Below are 27,772 nucleotides of genomic sequence, written 5' to 3'. Positions count from 1 at the left end.
TTTTTTTTTTTTTTTTTGCTTAGAATAAAGGTTGCTCTTTGGAAAGAAGAAAATATACAAATTCCTTAAATAAAATCAGTAAAAAGCAAAAAGAAAGTGATAAGAATTATATACTAGCCCATACTGGTATAGGATTCTTCCAGTAGAAGACCTCAGTCATCTGTGCTATATATGAATAAGTAATTAGTCTATTGAGAATATTAATGATTGTTGGAGCCTGAATTTTTTGTGAATTCTTATTGCCATGGAATTTAGAATATATTCCAATACTTGCAAGTGATATATCAAAGTTAAATAGAGTATTTATTTAAAATAACATGCATTTTACAGTATCTTCAGAAATGACCTTTGAGGCCCTTAGGATTACAAATAGGTTTTTAAGTTTACTTGTTATTCTTATCAATATTTATTAGACACAATCATTTATAGTTTATAAAATATTACTCCGATGTACACAAAATTTTCTGATAATGTTGATTAAAAACAGCTATATCCACCCTCTTTGTGTCCACATCAATGTTTAATCTAGATTGGCTTAATCTTGAAGTATAATTCAGTAACACTGAAGACCATATACTTCCTGTTCAAGATAAAACATATACTTCCTGAGCAAGATAATAAAATATTCTTAAGCCTTCTGGATCCTTGGATTGGTTAACATCAATAACGGAACCAATTTTAGATGTTGTGAAAGAAATGTCTTCATGTCCAATGACGATTTCAAACTCCTCCTAGTCAGGAGGAGGCCACAGAGCATCATACTCTTTGGCAGTTTCACTGTCATTAATTATTCTCTTCAGCTCCTCCATCATACTTTTATATATGTAAACCTCTTTTCTGATCATGACATTATCCTTGTAATTACTGTCGTTGGCACATCTTAGTTTTTTGTCTGGTTGGAATTCAATCTCCGGGAACTCGTGGTCGAATTTGTCCTTATGACTCACGTAGTAACGCAGATAAAAGTTACTCTTATGGCTTGCAAAAGGCACCCAAGATCAAAAAGCAAACGGTACCTCTGTGGTCTGTGCCCTACTCAAATAGGTGTTTGTTGTTGTTGTTGTTGTTTCTGTTGTTTTTTTTTTTGACAGTTTTGCTCTGTTGCCCAGGCTGGAGTGCAGTGGCGCGATCTCGGCTCACTGCAACCTCTGCCTCCTGGGTTCAAGCAAATCTCCAAATCTCCTGTCTCAGCCTCCCGGGTAGCTGGGATTACAGGCATGCGCCACCACGGCTGGCTAATTTTTTTTGGTTTCGTTTTTAGTAGAGACGGGATTTCGCCGTGGTGGCCAGACTGGTCTCAAACTCCTGACTTCAGGTGATCCGCCCGCCTCCGCCTCTCAAAGTGCTGGGATTATAGGCGTGAGCCACCGCACTCGGCCTCAGATAGGTTTTTAGAAGATTCGTCATGATATATTGAAAACACAGATCAATAAAGGATTTTCTCCCTATCACAATAGAATTCTCCATTTTCCTAAAGTGTGTTAAATTATACCTCATTGACAGAGTGGTTACTAAGAAATATAAAATTCTAGTTTAGGAACCCCTGCCAAAAGGAAGATCAGTCTGAAATCACAATGAGAAAAAATGGACCCACATTGAAAAAAATTGCATTAATTAGCATATCTCAGAACACATATTTATCAAATGAAGTTGGCTTTATCTGAACTGTCTAACAGAGGAGAGATCAGGGGAAAGAAGTTAAGGGGAAACTCTGGTGACTGTAAATCACTAAATAACCATATGCTCTTTCCAAGTGAATTTTTCTTTTTATATATATAAAAAATTGAGTTCTCTGTAAATAAAGCTTTTTGGGGCTTGCAACCTCTTCTGAGGCATCTATTTTGTTTGCCATCTCACCATCAAATCACTCTTCATATAAAACTGCAGAACCGTCGTTCTTAATGTCCTCTTTAGCTCACACAAATCGCTGCTTGAATCTTTGTTTCTGGCAGATGCAAACAGTAGGATCAGTTCCCTCAACTATCATTTTTTGATAGGAGGTGCAATTTTATAAATTCAATACTATTGCCTAATGCTAAGGATTTAAAGTGAGTTTGATTTTCCAAATGTGAACTCTTCAAATGTATTAAGTATATGAAAAATTAAATTATATATATACACATTTACATGCATATATGGATATCAGTATGACTTCAAAAGGACCAAGAATTGAATAATAACTGCCTGAAAGGGAAAAATTATCATCAAAGGGATCGCAATTTATCTTGATTGACAATTTTTAAGTATTATAGTACTGGTTACCCTTCACCCTGCTCTGCTGTCTTAGGCTAGTTTGCTTACTTGCAATATTACTACTACTTCTGATAATGAATTTTCTAATAACACAACATGCTGCTGAAGTACATTCTTCTTGTGAATGAAGACTTGATGGTTCTTTTCAATGGGGTCTGATACCAAGTTCTGTGCATCTCCATGTGTTCATTTCCAATGATGATAATGGGGGAAAAAATAAAGTGGTCTTCTGAAAGTACAAAGCTCTTGCTCTGTTCATGCTTTAAATCCTTCAGGTCAATCAGATCTTTGCACAACTCCTCCTAAGAAGTTGCCTTGGTATCCCTGCAGAGACAAACCTTGATGTAGGATTACTGAGTAAAGGCTTTCTGTTTAGAGTTACTGCTAGTTGAGGCAGCATTTACTGGGCCCAAGGTGTGCCCAGAACTCTGTTCTGCCTCTTCAGAGTGAGAGTGGGACCCAGTTGCAACAACTTTAAGTACTATTTACATTGTTTCCTCCTTACTTATGTGTATAGATTTTCATCATTTTTAATAGTTACATAGTATTCCACACACTGATTAGCCGTTGATTTACTTGCCTGTTTCTTATTGTTGGAACATCTTTGTACATAAATTTCTGCAAAGTGCTGTTACTACTTTCTTGGAATCTTTTCCAGATGTGTAGTTGCTGAGTTAAAGTATATGTATAGTTGTAAAGTCTTTGATCTATATTGTCAAATTGCCTTCTAGAAATGTACTAATTTCGAGTTGTACTAGTCACGTATAATCAATGTCCTGCCTCTTCTCCCAAAATAGGTGTTATTTTTAACATTCACTCTTAACACTTTATAGAAGAAACTATAATGCATTTATTAAGATAACGAATTGTTTCTGATTTCAATGATGAAATAACCTTTGAAATTCTATTGCCATATATTTTTCCAATGCATGCTTATTTTCAAAATTTTGATTTTAACAATAATGATACCTTTTCTTCATCAAATAGTGAAAATGACTAAAGAAAATTAAGAGTAAATTCTCTATTATACAATGGTTGATTGACTTATATATTAGAAAAGCTTTCATATTGTTGGAACTTTAGCTCACTGAAAGAAACTTTTGCTTCACTTTGCTTTTAATGTCTGCGAAAGACTAAGCAACAATTCAGTGAAGACTATATAACAAGATCTTAACTAATTTGAATTATTTATTCAAATATCTTTAGCCTATAATAAGAAAAAGAAAGCCCATATATTTACAGTAGTCTTATAAGAAAATGAATTTAAAAGTCTATTTTTTTTTTTAAATAGTGATGTGCTCTGATTTTTTCAGAATGGAGAAAGATAGTAGGTATAAAAAAGGAAGGCTGGTCAGGCACGGTGGCTCACACCTGTAATCCCAGCACTTTGGGAGGCTGAGGCAGGTGGATCATGAGGTCAGGAGTTTGAGACTAGCCTGGCCAACATGGTAAAACCCTGTCTCTACTAAAAACACAAAAATTAGTCGGGCGTGGTGGTGGCGCCTGTAATCCCAGCTACTCTGGAGGCTGAGGCAGGATAATTGCTTGAACACGGGAGATGGAGGCTGCAGTGAGCTGAGATGGCGCCACTGCACTCCAGCCTGGGTGAAAGAGCAAGACTCTGTCTTGGGGAAAATAAAAATAAAAAAGACTTGTGTAAATTCTCCTTTTTGAAAATTTAGTTTTAGATTCTCTGAGATTATTGTCTCAACATTTGCACCATGGAATAATTGTATAATTGAGTTTAATAGCTGGTAAATGTGTGGCATATATCATTGAAATAGGAACAGCATTAAAATCAATGACATGATACGGTTTTTATTTAAGAATTTTAAGTTAAAACAGATGTTCAGGTTTTTAATTAATTTTATTAATTTTGTATAATTATTTCAAGAAGTACATTCCTTGAAAACATTATAATCTTTTTGTATTAACTTCTGCCAATTTTAGCGGCCTATCATTTTGCTGAAGTAAATGCTATGCCTCCAAGTAATATGCATATGTAAATCATAGCCTTCAAGGGTGACCCTCTGCTATGTTAAAGCCAAAGTTCCTTATTAGATGTATAATAGAAAAAAATACATTCTCAGGGGCTTCCTTCTCTTCTGCTGGATGCACAATTACCATGAATATAATTGGAAGTCTCACTTCTGACAAATAGGAAGTAAACATCTTGGGCCAAATTGCATGTAAGAGAGACAAAGTGAAAGTTTGGACAGTTATGCAGGCAATACAGATGGTGTCTCTACTTTGGTGTGTGACTGCATTGTACAGACGATTCAGTAAGATGTGTTTTAATACTCTTTCTTTTTACAGCACCTTATATGGTTATGTCAACATCCTCTTGTTATTATTTCATGTTGTTATAATTTTATAGTGCTGGATGACAGGTGCTGTAAAAGATACCCTCTTTCTCAATGGTAAAGAGCTGAAGAGAGGCAGCAGTAAGGTACAGGGATGAGATATTTGAAACACACCTTGCCTATAAAGTCCTTGGTTGCTAGGAAGCAGCACAGCAAACAAACCACACTAAAACCGAAGAAAAATATTGTGTGTGTGTGTGTGTGTGTGTGTGTGTGTGTGTGTGAGAGTGAGAGAGAGAGAGAGAGAGAGAGAGAGTGAGTGAGAGAGCGGGAGAGAGAGATACTCTATGCAGATGCAATTCATAGCAAAATCTACATTAACCCTGAAAAAACCCACCACAATTCTTGTGTTAGATTTGTTTCTGGCAGATGTAAACAGTAGAATCAGTTCCCTCAACTATCATTTTTTGATAGGAGGTGCAATTTTATAAATTCAATACTATTGCCTAATGCTAAAGATTTAAAGTGAATTTTATTTTCCAAATGTGAACAGATTTAAAGACCATTTTCCATATGTAGGATATTATTTAAATATTTAATGTTTTATATATTTTAATGTCCGTGCTATATAAAATCAAAACTGTTATGTTCTTTCTGTTTCATCGTACTTTCCATTTTCTATGAGGGGTGCAAAAAAAAATATCCCACCAATGTCACTCTACCTGGAACCAAAGCACAGTGCTTGTATTGTATATGAGAACCACCAAAAGTATGTGAGGGAATCCCAGTATCACGGGCTGAGCACCATCCTAACCTGTTTGACATAAGATATCACTGGAAAATAAAGTCTTCAAGGAAAATTGAAAATCATGGAATTAGATGAGCTGGAAAGTCTACATTAGTTTGATCATGTTAAGTTCAACCTTTTCCTGAATTTAAGACCCTATTCCTTGGCTCAATGTTCCTGGGTTTTGGAGGTGGTTTCAGGAGATTGCCGAGAGAAGTCCATTTTGAAACGTTCAGCCCTTGATTGGTAACATAATTATACATAAGACATGTGCTTTTTATTTTGACATGACCTCTTATCTACACTACTAACATCACAGATATTTGCAGTATTGTGTCATCTGGGTGGATTCAACTAGATAATAATAAATACGTGTGTTTTCTTCAATTAATACATGAGACAGGGGTAACTATAATAACTGTTTGTGCCCTGACCTGCTCTAAGTGTCTGTTGCATAAGGAAGGAAAAGTATGTTGTGTTCTATTAGGCCCATAAATTTCTTTAGAAAAAATTCAGATGTTTTCAGCATGTTGATTGTGACTCATACATTTATTTCCTGTAAAAATAATAGTTCCTTTGTACTCAGAGTTAGCCTTCCAGGGAATGACCATAGTGGAGGATGAATGCTGTATTTAAGGTGTATTTTATCTGTTCCTTCAGGCAACTTTCCAAGGTAGGATGGGTTAAATATTAACGCTCTGAAACTTTTTGGAAGAATTGAACTGATAATACAGAAAAAATAATTAGACACCAATTTCTAATCTTTCTTTCTCCAGAGCTAAAACTTACCTATGCTAATATCTGAGTTTTCCTCCCTTATTTTGTCACAATGCAGAAAACTGTTCTCTTCCCACCAAAGATCTGATCCCATCTGTGACTTCCTTCTCAATTTCCTTATTCCTTTGATGTTTTCTTGTGTTTTCTTCAATTAATACATGAGACAGGGGTAACTATAATACGTGTTTGTGCCCTAACCTGCTCTAAGTGTCTGTTGCATAAGGAAGGAAAATGTTGTGTTCCATTAGACCCATAAATTTCTTTAGGAAAATTTCAGATTTTTTTTCTTGCAGTATTCAGTATTTTTCTTGCATTGTTTTCCATCACTTCCTTCTGGATTATTACCACTAGCATCATCAATCATGCTGTGCTGCTTTCCATCTTAAAAAAATCAAAATCTTCCTGATCTGAGAAAACTCAAGAGAACTGTCTACACGTATCCTCATCTTCTTTCTTCTCATTCACTTCTCACAGTTGTAGCTTCACTACACCATGTACACTGCTCTTGTCAAGGTCACCAGTAACTTGCACATGTCATATTTAGCCAACTCTTTGTCCTCAATTTAATACTCTTTATTCTTCAAATATTCTGTAGGAGTAGGGGACTTGCCTCTTCCCTAATTTTTCTTCTTCATAACTAACCCTTACTACTGGCATCCTTGGCTGGTTTCTTCTTTGCAATGCTTACAAATGTTGGCATTCTTCCAGGCTTACTACTGGGCCCACATTTCCACACTACACATAAACTTCTTTTGTCCAAAATTTCCAAAGAATGGAAACTTTGATTCTTTATCCCCACCAAGCACATTTACTTCTCCTATTTGCCTCTGACTCAGTAAATAGTACCATCATCCACTTTGTTGTGGAAACCAGATCCTAGGCGCCAACACTGATTTCTTTCTTCTTCTATGCTCTACTCTATCTATTAGCAATCCTGCTTATACTCTCTACAAAATAGATATAATCCCATCCTCTCTTCTAGTTCCACCACTATCACCTCAACCCAGGTCGTCATTATTTCTCTCCTGAATGACTGCAACAATCTTCTGATACTAGACTTCCGAACAAACTTTTGCTCTCATCTAACCCAATTTACACACTGCAGGAAAAAAAGGCCTTATCAAAATGTTAACAGAACCACATCATTTCCCTTGTAAAGGCCCTTTAATGATTTCCCACTGCACTTTGAATGAACTTAAAACCTCTTTCTAAGGTCTAAAATCCCTATGTGACCTGACCCTTGCCTAACACCACTATCTTCCTCCCTTGCTGGGCTCCAGCCCTGCCAGCTCTTTTGCTTTTTCAAGAGGCCTGACCTCTTTCTCTCTAGAGCCTTTGCAGACCTCACTTCTGCCTGGAAAATTCACCCCAATGTAGAGTTAATTGAGTTTTTCTTTTGGGGGGTTCTCTGATTAAATGGTGTCATCTCTAGAAGGCCTTCTCTGATTACCCTTCATCATCCGTTTCCTCAGACCCTTGCTTATTTTCCTTCCTATCACTTATTACAATTTATTTTTTTCATGTTTGCTCCAATCATGTAAACTTTATGAGGACAGAGAAGATGTATATATAGTGTATTGGTTTGTCTTCAATGAGTAGCAATACCCAGCACATAGTAGGTGCTCAATAAATATTGAATAAACAAATACTGTATTTTATTTTATATACAATTATGCCAACTTTTTTTTCTTTTAGGAATAAAAAAGTACACTGATTCTGACAGAATTAAGTGAAATGCAAAGTAGAATAAATACTTGGCTGATTCAGAAAAAAATTCCATTTTTATTCTATTTATCTTTTGCTATGAAGGTAATGAACAATACAATGATTTTAGGCACTTTGAGAATATAAACACTTCAACTGTAATTTATAACCATAAATATTTTATAATCTAGTTTTCTTCAATTCTATAAATCAATTATATAAGAATAATAATTTCTGCTTGAATTGATTAAGGAATTATTTCAATAGTCCAGTGACAACATTCATAGATAACTTTCTTTATTGACTTTAGTTTCTCTTTTGTGTTGACTTTTTCACACTCTGCTAAGCAGAGGGTAAAGGAAATTTTACTCAGTTAACCTAGAGTACTTTTCAGTCAGGCATTTTCATGTTCTACTTCAATTAAAAATGTCCTACCGACCCAAAATCAGTGGGATACGAATTTCAAGTTTTATTCAGGCAGGGGTTAGGAATTAATATTATTTTATGATTTCCATCTGCCCCTCGACATGTATAGGGAAGGTGTTCATTGGGGATAACTTCCCACCAAAGGCTGTTGCTGCTGCAATTTTCTCTCTGTGAAAATAAATGTGTTTTCAACCATAGCACTGACTTTGTTGCTAATATCCTCTCATGAACTTCTCTAAAGCCAGGCAACCACACAAGATCCCCCTTATCCTGTGTCTCATCCTGGCACAAGGCCTTTGCTAGTGTTCCTTTTCAAACACCTGGAATGGAAGTATGAGTTCCTGCATTCATGGAAAAGACAGAATGACTTAAGTGTGCCTTTCATATGTTAAGATTTTAAATAGATATAATTGTGAACTTTTTTTTACCTTTTTTACATATGGAATTTCTGTGAAATTCCCTTCCTCACTTTCTCTAAATTTTAAGAGGTAAGTATTGATGGTTTCAACTGTTGCTTTGAATATAACATTGATTGTGAATCATATCACATATGATAAAATATTCTGCATGATCATGTACTGCCCAGTTTAATGTATGAATAAATATAAATGAGTAATCTATTTTATATTATTTATCTTCCACATTTTGAACAACAAATCTCTTGAATTTTCCATATTTATGAAAAATAAAACTTTGGAAAATATTATTTCATAAAATTCTGTTTCACTTAAAAAATATCATTCTCTTGAGATATAATCTACACACAATAAAATGTTATCAGTTTTAAAATACAGTTCAGTGAGTTTTGAAAATGCATTTACCCTCACAACAACTACCACATCCAGGTGTAGAATATCATCATCCCAAAATGTTTCTCCAGCCCCTTTGCAGCAACTGCTGATTGGTTTTCTGTCACTATAGGTTGGTTTGCATTTTCTAAAATTCCAAATAAATAGAATCATATTTTAAACAGCCTTTTGAGTCTGGTTTCTGTTACTCAATCTATGTTTTTGTGTTCATTCATGGTGTTGTGTGTACCTATGGTTAATTTTATTTTATTTTTGAGTAGTATTGCATTTTATAAATATAACACATTTTATGTATTCACTCACCTATTGTTGGACTCACATATTAGTTCTTAAATAATAAGAATTAAATTTTCTATGAATGGTATGCATACGTTTGCATCTAGAGAGTAAAGGATCAAAATTAAAATTATGTTTGTAAGAGCCTCACACTCAAGAAATGGAAGTAGATTAATAAAAACTGACAATAAGACAAACTGATAAATTCTATAACAGAGGTATCAGTAAAGTGTTCGAGAACAGAGTAGGAAGATATTCAAGCAAAGACTTTGTGTAGACATGTGTTTTCATCTCTTTTGGGTGTATACCTATGATTGAAATTACTGTGTTGTGGCTGCTTGAAAAAGTGCTGCTCATACTTCTTGCTGTGGTGAGCATAGTGACAGACAGCTGTAGCTGTTGCCCCTATGTATCCACCACCAAATCTGCACAGAGGCCACACTAACCACCATCTTTCCATGCTTCCCAGCCAATGATTTGGCACAGCCGAGGAACAAGAGTGGGCCCACGCCTGCGAGATGTAGAACTGAATTCCTCTAATGGGTGATTTTTATGTGTACAAATTTGTGGGGTACATGAGAAATTTTCTTACATGTGTATAATGTGTACTGAACAAGTCAGGCTATTTAGGGTGTCCATCATCCAAGTGAAATATGTTTTTGTTAAGTTTAGTCACCCTACTCTGGATCAAACACTGGATTTATTCATTCTGTCTTACTGTGTGTTTGTACCCTTTAATCCACTTCTCTTCATTCTCCCCTCCACCCACCATTTGCCATTTTCAGTCTTTGTTATCTAATTTTTCCACTCTCTGCCTCCATGTGATCAAACGATTTAGCTACCACCTAGATTTGAAAATATGTGATATTTATCTTTTTGTGCCTGGTTTATATTAGTCAAGCTAATGATCTCCAGCTCCATCCATGTTGCTGCCAATGACAATATTTTATTTTTTTTTACTGTGGAATAGGATTCCATTTGTGTGTGCATACCACATTTTGTTTATCCAGTTGGATGAGTTTTGATTAAGGACTTCTGACTGAATCTTTCTTGGCACTGTATGACGCTTCCTACTAATTCTTTCTTCCTTTCCTCTCTCTTTCACAAGTGTTAGACCTGCATCATGGTTTGAAGTTTCTCCTCACTTTTTCTGGGTCCCACTCCTGTATTTCAAAGGTATTTCCACCTCCAGCCCCCCAAATCTTTTGTATCTTTAATACCAGTCATAGCATCTTCTTCTTAGACAACTCAAACTAGTAACACATGGGTCATATTGAAAGTGTATGTTTAAATCCATTATAAACTGCCAAACTCATTTCTAAAGTTGTTTTATCATCTTACATTCTTATCAGACATGTATGAGAGTTCAAATTGTTCCACAGCTTCACCAGCACTGGGTACTGTCAGTGCATTTTCTTTACGTTAGCATGTGTGTGATGGTATCTTCTTATGGTTCTGAATTTACATGTGCTTGATGACTGAAGATGCCAAATGTTCTTTTCATCTCTTTGAATTTGATGTCATATGTAGTACCTATGTCTGTGAAATGCTTTCCTGAGGGGCAACAGATGGAGATAATGGGAGGCTGAATGAGAGGGAAGTCCAGGAGAGAGCAAGAGGTGACCCAATGGTGAAAAAAAATAAAGAGAAAAAAAAGTCATTGGTGGAATTTGTGTCTTTTGTTTTCCTGTTCTTGTATTAGGAAATCCAGTAATTGTTCTAGATGTTAGTGTTTGAGTGTTTATGAATAAATGTATAAAGATAAGAAAGTGGTGAATGGTGTGTGTGTGTGTCTCTCTCTCTCTAAATATGTATATATATAATGTATAATATGTATATTTCAATATAATGCAAGCAGCTAAACACTGCATGTTATTTATTATAAGAATATAATTATAAGAAAGAAGAGAAATAAAGAGAAAGAGAAAGAAATAAAGAGAAAGAGAAAGAAAGAAAGAAAGAAAGAAAGAAAGAAAGAAAGAAAGAAAGAAAGAAATAAAGAAAAGAAAAGGAAAAGAAAAGAAAGGAAAGGAAAGGAAAGGAAAGGAAAGGAAAGGAAAGGAAAGAAGGAAGGAAGAAAGGAAGGAAGGAAGGGACTTCTGGATCAATTTTTTCCCTATTTCTCTTTAAAATATAAATTTTCATAGAAAAGGTGCTAATAGATATACTGGCTCTTAGATCAGATTTAGATAGAGTGACTCTGACTTCATTTGATCCAGATTACTGATCACACTGAGCTTATTCTGTTTGAATTTCTGTTAATTATGAATTAAATACATATTAAATAATAATATCAACATTTTAAGGTAATCTAAAAGCTTAAAATTAAAGGAAAATAAGAGAGCCATATTGAGTTATTGATGTAAGATTCCAACAATTTATTTGTAGTCAAATGTAGGCTCAAATGGGGATGGCAACATCAATGAATTTTTAAAATAACAGGTTTTCATTTTCTCCTCCTCAAAGAAGCAAATGGAGGGAGAATCAATGGATGTATTTTCGTTGCAGCATACCTCTTGGGAAGCTTTCATATGTAAATCAATACAAAAATTTCCGTCTACATGCTAGCATGACATGGTGTAGTTTTAGACACTGTGTTTTGCTGATTAGCACATAACCCAACTGCCACATAAATTATCTTTATAAATAAAACTTCGCATACATATGCAACATCCAGAATGGAGCAATAAATTGGTCTTGACTCCTTGTCTCTAATGGCACCACTTCATTGCTTCCTCTAGCAAGTTGGGACTGAGGGCACATTGGTGAATGCATTTGACTAATCTCCTATCATGATGCACCTCATATTTCAATATGCAACTGGCACAGTTGGCATTTGGAGGAAAGAAAACTTCAGTTTCCTGCACTGTCAGTCTTTTTAACCTTCCTGCCTACAGCAAACTTAAAAAAAATTACTTGGGAGAAATGTTAAGCAACCCAACCTTTTATAAAACATGTCAAGATTAATTGTTAGTTTCACTCATGAGCTGTGTAGATTGTTTCCTAAGATTCTCAACTTATTAGGCACAGTGATTCATATTCCCTTTCTTGGCAAAACATCTGCTTCTTTTCAGATATCCCCATCAATAATGTAGGCAGTGATGGGGTTCTGCCAACTCTGAACTCACTCAAAAATGCAAAGAATAAAATCCTTTCAAGCTATCTCTTTGGTCTTTGGTACCTTAGACTTTTAATATTTGATGCTTTGGTACTTTAGAACTTTCATTCTAGTTAACTATATTACAGGAATGATCTGAATCCTAAATTTGCTTTTTATTTAACCCAAATTGGAAAGCTGTTAGTATGAGTTAGTGAGAATTTTTATCCATATTATTCTTTCTTATGATCTTGCAGTGTTAACTCTAAAACTTATATGTTTCCAAATAATTTCTTCCCCTTATCTTTGTATAGTGTTACTATGGCAGACCCTGAGACTGACTGTTTCAGCATCAATTTCCAACTCTCCTGGGAACTTTTATATGTGTTCCACTAAACTACTTGCTTTCCTGGCTTCTCATATCAAAAGAAGGTTGTGTGATATAGTTTTGGCTAATTAGAAATCAGTGAAATTCTGTAATAGAGGTTTCTAAAACGTTTTTGCTTTCTTTATACAAAGGAGATACATGGCTGGAATCACTCTGTCTCCCGTCTTCCCATCTTGAAAGTGGATATGATGTTGTGAGCTGCAACAGCAAACTTGTGGCAATGAGATGACAGGCTTGAGAATCAGAAACTTAATGGCCTTAACAGAGCTGGTCCTCTGAACCACTGCCAACAGCCTTCTAACTCCAGACTTTTGTCCTATGAGAAAAATAGACCCCTAGTTATTCAAACCATTCTGTGACAGGTTCTCTTTTCTCACAAGCTGAAAATAAACTGATACAATTACCATTGCATACAGTGATAGAAGTCAGCTTTGCATTTGCACCCCAAGTGTCCCACTGAATTGACAGGAGATCTTTCATCTAAGCATAAGATCTAAAGAGTATCTGAATAAACGTAGGTTTTATTTGTAACTTCCTTCAGACAAATTTTATGATAGCTGATACTGGGTTAGCACTAAAACCAAGCTTCATATTTGCAGCTGTGATGAAAGCTTATTAAAATTCCAACTCTTGAGACAGACTCTCCTCCAATACAGGGGTGGTTGATTCATAGTTTCCAAAAAAAGGAAAAAGTGAGATGGATTCTGACCTCTGCTTCCTTCTCATGACTTCTTCAAAATGACACACCCTTTTATTTGCTTTACCCACATTTCTTCCTTTCACTCAAAACCACCCAAGTTGTACCTTACCTGTACAGTAGGACTTACCTGACCATGCGAACTCACAATGACCACTCCCTACCCTGATGCAGTCCTTAATTACGTGACCATTCATTTAGCATTTTTCATACTGTGATCTTCTGTATTTTGATCTTCTGTATTTTGATCTTCAACTAAGGTCACATGCTTCTTGGGAGTAGAGAATGTTTTATACCCCATATCCATGAATAGTGCCTTTCCTGTACTAAACACTCAATAACCGTTTGCCAGATTTATGTGCATTAGTATAGACACTTCTAATTTTTATTTATTCAAGCTTTTTGTACAGCTACCACAATGCTACATATTTGCCTGCTTTTAAAATACCAATCTGTTAAAGAAAAATCAAGCACTCTTAGAATTCTCAATATGAAATCACTAAAGTCCAAGTAGAAAAGGGCAAAAGAGCTTGATTAGATAATTCACAAATAAATTCAAATGACCAAAAATTCAAATAAAACAATCAACTTTACTAATATTCAGAAAATATAACTTGAAACAACAAGATGCCATTTTCACCTATCAGGTTAAAACAATTTTACTTCTAAGGTAATGTTAGTTGTGATGCAATAAGTGGGCCACTCTTGTACACTGCTTTAGGAGTGTCGTTCTTACCTCTGGAAAGCATTTTGGCAACACACTTAAGAGTTTTAAAAGAGTTTGTAGTGCATGACCTGTTTTAAGGTATATTCCCAAGGAAAATAATGAAAGAGTAAAAATTCACTGCAGCTTTCTTTTTTTTTTTTTGGTAAACATGAATTATTGAGACAACCTTACCTCTTGAGCAATAGGTAAATTGTTAATCTGAGAAAAGGCCACCTTGAGAAGGCAGTCAAAATATTTTCTAGGAGCTCTAGAAAAGGGAAGGATTAGAGATTAATGTTTCTCAAAGTCTGATACTAAAAGAAAGAGAAAGGGACAGAAGAGAGTGTATTAACATCCAGGTGGGGAAGAAACTAAGGATAATGTTAACCTTTATCTGACTATCTCATAACTATGTTTGTTAGAAATGAAAAATTTGGCCGGGTGTGGTGGCTCACACCTGTAATCCCAGCACTTTGGGAGACCAAGGCAGGTGGATCACGAGGTCAAGATATCGAGACCATTCTGGCCAACATGGTGAAACCCCCTATCTACTAAAAGTACAAAAATTATCTGGGCGTGGTGGCGCTCGCCTGTAGTCCCAGCTACTTGGGATGCTGAGGCAGGAGAATTGCTTGAACCCAGGAAGTGGAGGTTGCAGTGATCCGAGATCACGCCACTGCACTGCAGCCTGGGTGACAGAGTGAGACTCCGTCTCAAAAAAATAAAAAAAGGAAAAAAAAAAAGAAAAGAAATGAAAATTTAACATAAGTTATATTGATAATAAAAACATTTGGATCAGATGTGACTACTAATATATCTGTGTTTTGGTAAAAATAATGATAAACATAATACCTAATGTTTATTGAGTGTGCAGATTCAGAGTCCTGTACTGAGTTCTCTCTCTCTCTCCCTATATACATATTTCTCATTTATTTCTCTCCATAGCCCTATGAAGTAGACAAGCTCATTCCAATATTACCATTTTACAAATGAAAAAACTGAAGCTTCAGAAACTGAGTAACTTTGCCAAAGTAACAGTTATCGAGGAATGGTGCCAGAGTTTGAATTTATATCTATCTGACTCTAGACTCTTAAGTTTGCAATCACTGTTTTATAATCTATGTTTCATATTTACCTATATATATCTTAGAGTTATATCATAGGACTAGTTAATTACTTAATACCAAGGTACATATCTATTTATATGTGGGGCTTCTTGTGGAGCAGAGAATGTAAAATTTCTTTGACTCTAAGTTCCATCTCATGGTTTTGGGCAAGTTACTTAACCTCTCTAACCCCTGGATTTTCCTACTAAATATAGATCATAATTTCTACCTTGAAAAATTATTATGAAAGTTTAAGTTGTGAAGGATCCATCACAATGCCTGACATATGCATATGGTAGTCTTTAATATTATCATCCCACCTACACTGTGCTTTAGTTCAAAACTACTGGGAAGATGCATCATTGGTTATATAAAGTACACATAGATGGGAATAAACTTTTAAACATAAAGATTCAGTGTTCAAATTGCACTACCAATATATGTATGTAAGGGTTTCTGGTCATGCCTTTCCAAAAATGAGATAATAAAATAAATACTTTTCTTATTGTTTAGATTAATCAATATCTTGTGGAAATATTTCCAGGTCAACTGAGGCAGTGTCAATGTGCTTTTTTAGGACTGCATACTCTTCCAATGGTAGTACTTTGAAACTGAACAATTAATTTTTAAATGACCCTTTCTGTATATATTTACATACTGGTACTTTAGCTCCTTTGTGATACATTCTTAAAAGTAGGGATGCTGAGTGGAAGGGGGTCTGTATTTTAATTTTAGGAGTCTTTGGTTACTTTCTACAAAGTCTGTGAAAATGTGCATTTCACCAAAACATATAAGAAAATACTTTTCTGAAAATTCCCCTATTGTTCATATTTGGTTTTGGCAATATGTCAAAACAAAGTAAAGCAAGACAGCAGAAAACTGGGCACAGGAAATTAATATTTTGAAGTATATTGCAAATATTTTCCTTTTCCAAAAACACTAGGAAAGAAAATTAAATAACAATAAGGTATAACGTTGTATCTAATAGACTGACAAACTTTTCCCAGGAATTGCTCTTTTTGAATCTCTCCTGTGGACTTTATTTTGCTGATCTTCACAAGGGGCTCAGAGGTCAGGAAGCACCACTTTGCCTCAGTGGTCTCCAACTCCTCCTCCCTTGCCTTGCCTTTCTCTTCATTCTAGCAACTGCTTAGTTTGGCTGATGAGGGTGGAGTTAGAGAGGAGAGTGGCTATGTTAACAAGTTTATCTCGGCCCAGAATTCCCTGTCTGTCTTTTGGGGAAGTTCATTCAACTTAGAATTTTATGAAGACAATAAAATGTTCATTGAAATGACTGAATTCCTATTAGAGAGTAAAACTATATGCTTTTCACTATGTGAGGATATCTCACATATTTATGTTACTTTCCTGGCCTCGGAAAAATATTGTGTTTGGAACCCTTTGTCTAGCTGTAGCAGAGTTGTCTGATGCTCACCACCACCTATTTGCAATCCTTACAGCTGGGCTGTCTAACTAGTTTTGGCGATCAGATAGTGGACATTCGTACATGTGACACTTCCGTGATGATACAAGGACCATCCCCCCTCACCCTGAGTCCCAGCACAATCTTCATAGTCTTCCTGCCTGGAAGCCATCTGTTGAGAATGCGGGGACATAGGATGGACGTATGCTGAATCCTTGAGGATTAGCTCCTGGATGAAAGCTCCTGTGGAGAACTTCCAGATCCACAGAGGACTTTGAAGTAACTGAGAATTAAATTAAACTGAATTCTTATGTGCTAAGCCACAGAGATTTTGGTGTTTGTTATCACAGCTTAGCTTAGCCTTCCCTGACTAATATGCTATCATATTATACTACTAGACCTGTGCTGGGAACAAGTACTGCATGTAATTAAGGTCTCAAGGATCGACAGTCATTGCAGGCATCAGTGACTAGCAGCATACATAAGTCTAGATATCATGAATGAGAATCCCTAGGTGACTGCTAAACACAAAGGAATTTGAATGTTTCAGTCCTAATATAAGCTAACATATCTTAGAGGGCTGTTTCCTGATTATTAGGGTTAAGATGGCACAAGCCATACAGAGGCAGACAAAGGGCTGGAAATATGAAGTCCAGTCTAGGGTAACTGCAAATTTGTTCCAGCTTTTCAGTGCTCAAGTGAAGATATATTAAATTCTTGTCAGCAAGACAGGTTTATTACTTTTACAATTTTTATTTCTATTTTATTTTCTCCTAATATTCAGTAAGATGCTTGTGAAAATGTCAGCCAGTCTGTTAGTAGTAGTCAAAAGAGGAGTTTTGTCAACACTTGGAAAAGAAATATAAGGGGAGATTGATACAACCCTAGTGTCAGGTGTCTGGTGATAGTGGTGAGAGCAGTGAGACAATCCCAAGAGGGTACCATTCACAGGAACAGAATTCTTCCGGTGCTGACCTTAGATAGAGGTTCTAGGCATTGACCTGGTTGTTGAAACACAGATGGAATTTCCAAAGATTGAGCTGGGGTTGAGAATTCTAGGCGAAGGATACAGAGTGAGTGAAGAGGCAAGAGCATGACTGCTGGGTAATCATGGGTGAGGTGCCCAGGGAAAATTCTTCTCCTATCCTCTTCTTCCGTGGATACAAAAAGGAAGAACTACCCATCTATCTCTTTCTGATGTGGGGCGTCGAACTGAGTCCTATTTAGCAGGGAACCAGATCACTACTGGGAAATGGCCACTCACATGCCACACTCCTTTCGTGAAGCTGATGCAGAAAGCTACTGCCCTGTCTGCTCCCTGAGCTGCCCTGTCCACTCCGGCATCCACCCTCTCTCTGCTTCCCCCAGTGAGCTAAGGCACACTTATCTCTTTAGCTCCCAGCAGCAAGCTGATGGGGAAGTTTTTGGTTCAATAAAAGGAGAGAGGAGGTTAGGCTTAGGGAGCCAGAGGGCTCTTCACTGAGCATAACAGGCATGATTTTATTAGGAATGAAATGACTGCGTGTTCCATATACTATATTATTCAGGGAACTCCTGAAGAGAGGAAGGGGAAGGAGCTGGGCATTCCTTGTTTCTGGTTAGCCACTGTCAAAAACCAACAAAACTCCATGAAAAATTCTTAAACAGTGATGTCAGTTTCTGAACCTAGTAAATAAGGATATTGATGATTTAATCACCTCTTACAAGAGTGGATAAATGATAAATGATTGAAAATATATGTCATCATTTTGATACATGTATACATTTTTTCTTCAATTTTGAATTAACATGGGTGAGGGCTTGAATCAGATAAGCCTTTCACAATTCTACAAAGTAATGAATCTTATTTTAGATTTTTTATTTTCATGGTGTGATGAAAATAACTTGAATATATAATGAAATGTTCTCAGTTTTCTAATTCTTAAATATATCCAAATACTCAAAATAGTGCTCATAGATTCAGATCAGTAATCATATGTCATCCATTTGCATTAAGTAAAGGCTTTTCAAGCAAAAATCCAACTTCCATAACTTCGTTCTATTAGTGGTGTACTAGCTTCTGAGATTTTAGGAAAGAGGTGAGCATGAAAATGTAAAAGTGGAACAAATTCCCATTTTTACTCTAAGAGAGCACTAGGCATGGACAAGCCTCCCACTGCTCAGTACATATCTGTGAACAGTAGGATAGAAATGATTACTTTAAAGATGGTCTTCCAGATGAATTCTTTAAAGTTCAGCAGTATTACTCTATGTACAAAGCAATCAAGGGGGTAAAGAAAGTATCCTTTACTTTAAAAAAAAAAAAAAAAAAAAACGCCAATGGATTTTTATTTTTGCGAGACTCCTAAAGTTTTTTTTTTTTTAATTTTTAAATGTCTGAAGATTTTCTTTAGAATTTGAGACCCTACTGGATGTTTTCCAGGGTATCTTAGAACTTTATCTTCTTTGTAGGATAGGATGCATGATAGTTCATTTATTCTTTTTCTAATGTCTGCAGTTACATGACTAAATAATTCATACTATTAAATTCTTTCCCAGTGAATTATTGGTTTCCAGTTACATATATATTCCAATTAACAATAAAACTCAAGTCCATAGTATATATAGGCTAGATTTAAAACAGTATTTAAATACTATTTAAAATATTAATTCTATTTACTTCTAAAATGACTTAATTTTATCTCCTTCAAAAAATGAGTTGTGGCAGGTAATATAGCAGATAAAAACATGGTCTTTAAAGTCAGCAAGATGATAGGAAGTTAGGCATTTTAATGTCCCCAAAGTTAAGTTTTGCCATTTGTAAAATTAGAAATAATTCATATTTCAACAGTTTTTAAAATGAGGAATAAGACTTTTTATCAAAGTCATTAACGACTTAAAACTTATACGTCTATGGTCCTCACTTTTCTCAATACCTCAGCAGTATTTGGTGGAATTCAGCATTCCTTACTTCTTCCCCTGTAGGTCCTGGGATAGCTTGTGCCTTATTTTGGTTTTCCTGCTGTCTCACTGGCTGCTTACTCTAGCCAACTCCTGTTCTGGGAGAATACCAGCAGTCTCATCAGCTCTTGTAGAACTTCACACGCTAACTCAAGGTTGGCTGTATGTGGATAAGACTTTGATTTCTATCACCAGCCCAGATATTTCTCTTAAATTCAGAATCATATATCAAACTCCCTGCCTCACGTCTGGATATCTAATAGACATCACAGCCTTAACATGACCAAGTCAGAACTATTGATAAACCCTCGAAGCCTTTTTCATTCCAGTAAATTATTCACTCAGTTGCTCAGACCAATAACTTAGGAGTCATTGTTTTCTTTTCTTTTCCTCTCACCCCATACTTCTGTAAGTTCAGTTAGCTCGACCTCCAAAATATATCTTTGATCTGTCCCTTTCTCACCAATTTTCCTGGTACAATCCTAGTACAAGGCATCCTTGTCACATTCCTGTAAAACTGCAACAGTCTTCTAACTTGTTCTTTCATCTTCACATTGGCTTAGTTGCAGTTCATTTTCTACCTAACGCCTAAGGTGATCTTAAAGCAGCAGATATCACATTATACCCTGCATAAAGCCTTGGAGTGATTTACCATTACAAGTAGACTTATACGCAAACTCATCACAAGGCTTCTCATGATCCAGCCCCTACCTACCTGACAGACCTCCTCTCCCTGCTTTCTGTCCTTCTGCTTTAGCATTCTGGTATTTGTTCTGTCTTCCAAACATGCTGAGTTTGTTCCTTTTCAGGAGCTTTTACCACATGCTTCAAAGTTGGTTCCCAGATCTGATATGGCTACTTTCTCATTCCTTCAGGTGTTAATTGTAAGGTTGACTTTCAAAGAAAGTCTTAAGTACTTGAATCAAAGCAATTCTCCAACTCACTCTCTACCATGTTATTTTATTTTATTTGTATAGAGCACTTATCAATACCTGAAACTGTTTGGTAATGTCTTTCTTTATTGCCTGTGTCTCCTACCCCTACCACTATGTTGTAAACATTTTACATTTAAAATTTAGTTTTCCTGAATATTGCTGTAAGCAATATTGCCAGCACTACCTTGGCACATTGTAAGGGCACATTGTAAGGGCTGAATAAATGGCTACCGAAGTTGTATTGCTATTTCAGTTTAAGCTCAAACTCTCACTAATGCATTAATTAGTGGATGTTGTCTATTAATAATTTTTACCTTTATATGCCTATTTATTTTCAAAAATGAGTGCTACATCTAGATTAAAGTTGGTACTACCTGGAAATATTGGTTAACCTTGACTTCATTAGGAAAGGAAAAGACTTCTTACTATAGGATTGTGTGTTATTTACACACCTTCAGTTACCATCAGTATATATTATTGTAGGGCCACAGAAATGCAAAGATCTTGGAGATCAGCTAGTTCAACCACTTTACATAAAAGGATATAATCTAAGTAGAACCTTAACCCTAAATAAATAGCTTTATTAAATAATTGAAAATAGAATTAATTATATGACTAATTGTTTTTCCCTGCTGTAGGCATAAATCAGGTTTCATTTTAGTTAATGCCTCTTCCTTGCCCCTTCTTCCAAGGTTCATCTGTTCATTTTATAAAATATTTCATTAATTTTAGTCATTTGAGGTTTTGGTTCTTGACAGTGTTATTGAAAAATTGTGTAGATATATTCCATTGATTATATAATCTTTTATAAAGGCTCAGAATTTACTTTTACTAGGAGTATTGTAGTCCAACTGTGGATCTGATATTTCTCTATAATATCAAAATGCATTAAAATGAACTTTTAACAGGTTAAATATCTTGATTAAAAGTTAACAGAATTATAGTTCAGAATTTACTTTCATAAAATTTAAGCCACCTTGTTTGCCAAATTGAATTCAGGTAGATTATGAACCTGGGTTTTTCTTTTGTAATTTGATATGCAATAGTTCTTTCCAGGTATTTAATTGTCTGCACTAGATACTCTGCATCTCTGGGGCCCCTGCAAATACTACAGTCAATTGAGAATCTGGCTATTCATGCCATACTGCTCTTAATCCATCTTATTTTTACATTTGTATCAAACTAAATTAGTAAGTGGACCCATATACTAATATAAATGCAGCTAATGAAACTAAAAATTCATAATATATATGTACGTATTTCCATTTTAAACATCTATTGAATTTGTCTTTTAAAAGAATTCTCTTTTTAGAAATTGGAATATTCACAATGACAGAGGAAAAAATCAGCTATAGAAAAAAAGTACAAGAGATGTCAAACCAGTGAGAGAAAAAAATAAAGTTGTTCTTGATTCCCACTTGGATTAACTGTATGAGAATGAAGAATAAACTGTAATGAACATCTGCTACTAGCTCCTAAGATGGCAGGAAAGGGAGAATAAAACAAGAATTGCTGGATCAACTGCTCAGGAATTTGAAACCACAGGATATTGTAGTCCTTTGGGATTCTAAATATTCAGGCATCTGTTAGGTAGCAGATTCAGCTAAACATGGATCATCAAAGGAATTCCAGAGTTATGTTGAGGACAAGTTTATAATCCATAAAGAAGAAAATCAGCCACTGGGGAAGTTATCCTGGAAGAATGTAACTATTTGAAGTAGTTGTGCTACTAAGTAGTTGTTCTTGGAAAAAAGTATTTCCAAAAATTTAACCCCTTCACTTCTTTCCATCCTCACCTTGACAAAAAAGAATGCTAGCTAGCACGGAGGAGGCTGGTTTGAGAAAACCAGTTGGGATATGTAGAAAGAAAATAACATCTATCATTAGGTGCTAATGGACTATCCCAAATAAACTGTAATCTAGGATCATTGCCTTAGTTATTTTCCAGCTACATTTTATAGTCACAAAGGGTAAGTGGTTTCCTTATTCTTCATAAGTATTTTATTTTCTTAAATTATTCTTTAAGTCATAGATTTCTAGAAGCAGAAATTGAAACGAGAAGCCCAGCCTTTCAAGGATGGAATAGAGATTGAAATCTCAAACTATGGACTCATAAAATGGTGTGGAATCTCTCATATGATTCTCACTTTATCATCTCAGTGATGTTAGTAATTCATTCTTTCATTCAACAAATTCTCTTCAAGCACCTACTATGTTAGGTTTTAAGAATACATTACTGAAGAGAAACAGGCAAGAGTTTCTATTACTATGGAAATTTCCTTCTTTCTCATAGGAAAAAGTGATTAGAAGTTTGCGGAGGGAAGGGTCTTCCAGAGAAGGGTGATGATCAGGTTACATCACATCAACCCATCTACCCCCGCTTCTCTTCCCTTCAAGGGTAGGAGTTCTCTCAGGGAAACACCATTCTGAGGTACTTTTAAACATGTTTCTCCATTTTTATTAATTTTTTATTGTATTTAAGGCTGTATGTTTTGATGTACATCATGATCCATGTATCTTAAACCCTCAAATGTATGTTCATATACATTTAGAAGTATATTTTTAAAATTTTTCTTTATGCTCACCGTTTTTTCCCAAATAAGGAACCGACAATAAAAATGTGAACCTTCACACGTTTGATTAAATGGAAAATAATATACAGCTACCTTTTTATGTGCCTACTTGTAGGCTTGTGTAATCACTGATTCTTAGTCCCTTCACTGCTGGTAGGTCCATGAATCCAGAGAAGACTTTTGGGGTACATGATGAAGATGCTTTGGTGAAGGATCAGAGGGAAGGCAAAAAGTCAGTTACAAGTCAGCTTCTTTACAAAATACATCATGGATTAAGATTTTGCCCTTTCTCCAGGATTCTTCTCATTAATGTTCATCGACCCTGTCTCTCCTCTGTCTCTTTCATATATCCCCTTTGTTTGCTTTGACGAATTTTATCTCCTAATCTGTAGAGTCCTTTGAAAAATTTAGTACCATATTAGAGAAACGTTTTGTATGTTGGAAAACAAAATATGGCTCTGATGAACAGTTGATTTACCTGTAAATGATGCGATTTTCAGTCTTTTAAAGCATTATAGCCTTAGTGTTATTGTCATTTAAGAAACATTCTCTTGGCTCTACGCATTTATCACCACCAATTGCTAATGTACCAAGTTGAGCAATATTTAGACTCTTTGGTTTTCCTCTCCCCAGTTAGCATTGTTACATCCTGGTCATTTTATTGCTCACTGACAGGTCTATTACCTATTCCTCAAATTAATCAATTTTGATAGTTGGCTGGTTAAGTTTGGTGTGGTAAGGAAGTATAAAACATTTGCTGACACAGGTTTGGTGGCCTATTTATAATTTTGATAACTGGGAACTTGCAGCAAATTTAGCACAGGTAAAATACATTAAAGCTCTAACCCTTCGGAAAATTCCCAGGGCTTATTTTAACAGGGTAGGCATAGTCTCACTGTATAGCTCAGATGGAGCCTTCATATTTACTTTTACAGCGCACCTCTTTAAGAGAGAACATTCACAATGGAAAACAGCGGCAAGGGTTAGAAGACTTTTAAAAGGAAGCTGTTAGTGCAGCAGTAAAATTTGGCCAGGTAATTTCTTTTTCTCTCTCTCATTAGGTTTCAATCTTCTTTAGTATTATGACTTATCCAAAACAGACTAGCATTGAATCAGAGCTTTCAGTTTTTCAAAAATTATGACATGTTTGTCTAAACTCTATTTTAACTTGCCTAACTGTACTCTGGGCTTGAACCTCAATAATTCTTTTATTAACATTTTCAGAATAAGAACTTCAGAAGTAAATGCTTGAGCTATGTCACTAGTTAGGTCTTCTAAAGATTTATTGAACTTAAAATTATTGGAATCTCTTTAATAGCTCCATCAGTATAGAAACATGAGCTCTTATGTTTATGTATTTTTCTTTAGAAAAAACTTTTTATTATGAAACTTTCCAAACATAACCCAAAGTAGGAAGTACGATAAACCTCCACGTATGCATTCCCTGGCTTAAACAACCATCAACATTTCGCCATTTATGTTTATGTTTTAACAATAATGATTACTGGATATTAAGAGGAACGAGCATGTGCTATTTTTAAAAGTGCTAGTAATAATCCTTAGTTGGTAAAAAACCATGATTTTTGGTAAATTTTATTTTAACAAGTAGAATTTATGAATTACAGTATGCTAACTAGATATGCTATATTTTAAAATTAGTTACTATTTCTGTATTTTTGTAAATATCACTGAAAATATTGGTGGAATTGGAAGTTTTGTTTTCCAAATGTCAGTTGTTCTTTTCTCCATTCCTGGTTCAAAGCCAACATTATCAGAAGGGAGACAAGTTGGCAACTAGCCTAAATACCAGTGGGGATACATCGTTTCTTCTGGACTTATATTCTTAAATAACACCTTAAAAATCTGTAGATAATTAGTGTAGCAATCTTGAAAATATTAATTAAGAAAAGAGCTAATAATTACTATGCTTGAAACTGAAAGTGATATAATTAGACTTAAACTGTGAGGTTTTTATTTGAAATTCATTAAGACCTTGAATGACTTAGTTGGCAAAGAGAAATTCTCCATTTCTATTATTAAGTCTTTACTAGTTAATAGAAATATAAACAAGTTCAAATGTCTGTTTACTTATAGATTGTCTTGCCCAATTTCATCTCATTTTAATTATCTATAGATAAAATGTTTTATTTACAATAATGGAATTTATAGCAGAGCTGGTCACATTTTGACAGAAAGTGAAGAAATTTGATCATGCCAAACAGTAGTATACTTTAGGCATACAGATTTTTTAACTAAAATTTTGAAATATTTTCTACAGGTATACGTTAAGTTTTTCCCAAATCTTTGTTTATGTACATTAAACAATGCTTTGAATTTCTTCCCTTCCCACCCACGCTCAAAACAAAGAAACCTGTAACAGTACAGTAGAAAAAGGCAGAAGAACTTTCTCTCTCGAGCTGAATGATGCCAGTTTGAACAGCTTGGTGCTGACAGGCTGGGTGAGAGTTGAGGAGCTTTGATTGCTTACACTATCCTTGTTCTAATGGATGATGATATCCCTGTGAAATACATTGCCCCGGTCTGCCTGCAGAGAACTTAACCGCATCAGTTAGCCTCTCTTGCCTGAACCTATGAGGTCATCGTTATTACTTCATTTTTTTATTCCTACATAATCCAAGCTGAACTTTAGAAGGCTTTCTGTTTTTCCCATCAGAAGTTATTACTCTGAAATACAGAAATAACCTGAGAGATCTTTTATGAAATGTATCCTCTTCTGTTTGTCCTAAGTATGCAGTTGAATCTATGAACTAATTTTCTGGGCAACAGATTCACCAAATCCAAATTAATCTCAGGTGAATCAAATAGCTTCTTTCAATGCAGATACTCATTTGGATAAAGAAGAGACATAATGTTAACAGAACAAGAGTGGTAGCACAGTGGAGAAGGAAGATGGAGTTTGGTAAGAATGAAAAAAGATTTTTTTTGAAAGAAAATAATTGCTAAACTAATGAAAGAATGAAAGAGATTGTTAACATCACCAACTCAAGCAAACTATTTGAGAAATAGTAAATTTTATAAAATAAAATTCTAAAAAAATGGTTAAGATGGCAAAAGAAAACTAACCAGGTTGTATATTTTAAATCTATGCAGTTTATCGTTGGTAAAATATACTTCAACAAAGCTGCTTTAAAAAAGAAATAGTGAATTGTGTCATCTTAGGGAAAGGGTAAAGAATATGGGTTTTAAAATTTGATGTGAATATGAACCTCAACACTGCCACTTAAAATTATAGTATCTTAGATCTTGCTTCCATCTATGACAGGAGTTGACTTTTTTTTTTTTTCTGTGAAATGCTGTATAGTAAATATAGTAAATATGTTAGTCTTTTTGGGCTGTGCTGTCTCTTTAGTAACTCTCAACTCTGCCTTTGTGTGTGAAAGCAGCAATAGGCAATAAATGAATAAGCATGCTGTATTTCAATAAAATCTTATTTATGGATACCAAATTTTGACTTTCACATAATATTTATGTGTTACAACTTATTGTGTGAAATGCTTTCCATTATTTAAAAGTAAAACCCAATCTTAGCTTGCCAACAAGAAAAACTCAGTGGAATGGATTTGGCCTTTGGGCCATGGTTTTCTGAAACCTGATTTAAGATAGTGGCTTTCATAGCGATGCCAATAACACCAGCATTGCCTGTGAAAGCCTTCAAGATGCAAATTATTAGGCCTTACCCTAGACTTACTGAAAAATCAGAAACTGTAGAGTGGGGTGCAACAAGGGTTTTAACAAGCTCTCTCTAGTTGATTCTGATGTACGTTAAAGTTTAAGAATCATAGCTCTGTAGATAATGCTACATAGCTGCTTTGAGTTCTTTTAAGAATTAATGAGATAATGAGTTGCTGGTGCCTAGCCTGATGTTTAACCACCTCAGCTGTGCTAAACACCTTTTAGCTGTTTATAATAGCTAAAGTAAATTGGTTAAATTTTGATCAAATTTTCCCTTCTTCTTAAAGCGGTAACTGTGTAAAATAGTTTTTTTGCAAGAATTCCAAAAGGAATTTGCAAAAGAATGAAAAGTAGATCCTTTTAACCTTCTTTTAACTAGATTGATAAAACATGAGAATTAAGAAAAATCAAGTCTCAACAATGTGACAGGAAATGAGTTTCCTGGAAAACAATATCTTTAATGCTAACACTTCCTTTGGTCTGTTAATAATTAGAAAATAATAGAAATAGAGGTTTTGATGTCATAAATATTATAACAGAATATGTTCTTGCTAAAAGAGCAAAATAGGAATTTAAATGTATAGAACAAAGGCACCTGCTACTCAGTGTTTCCTGTCTTTCCTTTCTCCATGAATGTGTGGGCACATGGAATATACTGGGACATGCTCAGTCAGCTTAACAGTCAGCAGCTGATGACCCATCCTGAGCCTGCTTCAGATAGGACTGATGTGAATGACAATGGCTGACACGGTATTACCTTGTAAAATAATTTATTTGTGCTTTTGTAGAACTGATGTCGTGGAAGCCTGCTTTCTTATGGAAACATTCATTCATTACCGATTTAGGCATATTGATTTACATTTCTTTGACTTTGAGCTT

At 35.1% G+C, this 27,772-nt stretch overlaps 1 pseudogene; it reads right to left on the bottom strand.

Moving 5' to 3' along the window:
• Positions 1-525: 525 nt before the first annotated feature.
• Positions 526-27,727, bottom strand: LOC108541981 (protein mago nashi homolog pseudogene; annotated as a pseudogene).
• Between the last annotated feature and the right edge of the window lie 45 nt (positions 27,728-27,772).

This window comes from Rhinopithecus bieti, unplaced genomic scaffold (genome assembly GCF_001698545.2).
Source record: "Rhinopithecus bieti isolate Rb0 unplaced genomic scaffold, ASM169854v2 scaffold_1561, whole genome shotgun sequence".
Taxonomy (NCBI): domain Eukaryota; kingdom Metazoa; phylum Chordata; class Mammalia; order Primates; family Cercopithecidae; genus Rhinopithecus; species Rhinopithecus bieti.
This window is presented reverse-complemented; position numbering and strand designations above follow the sequence as displayed.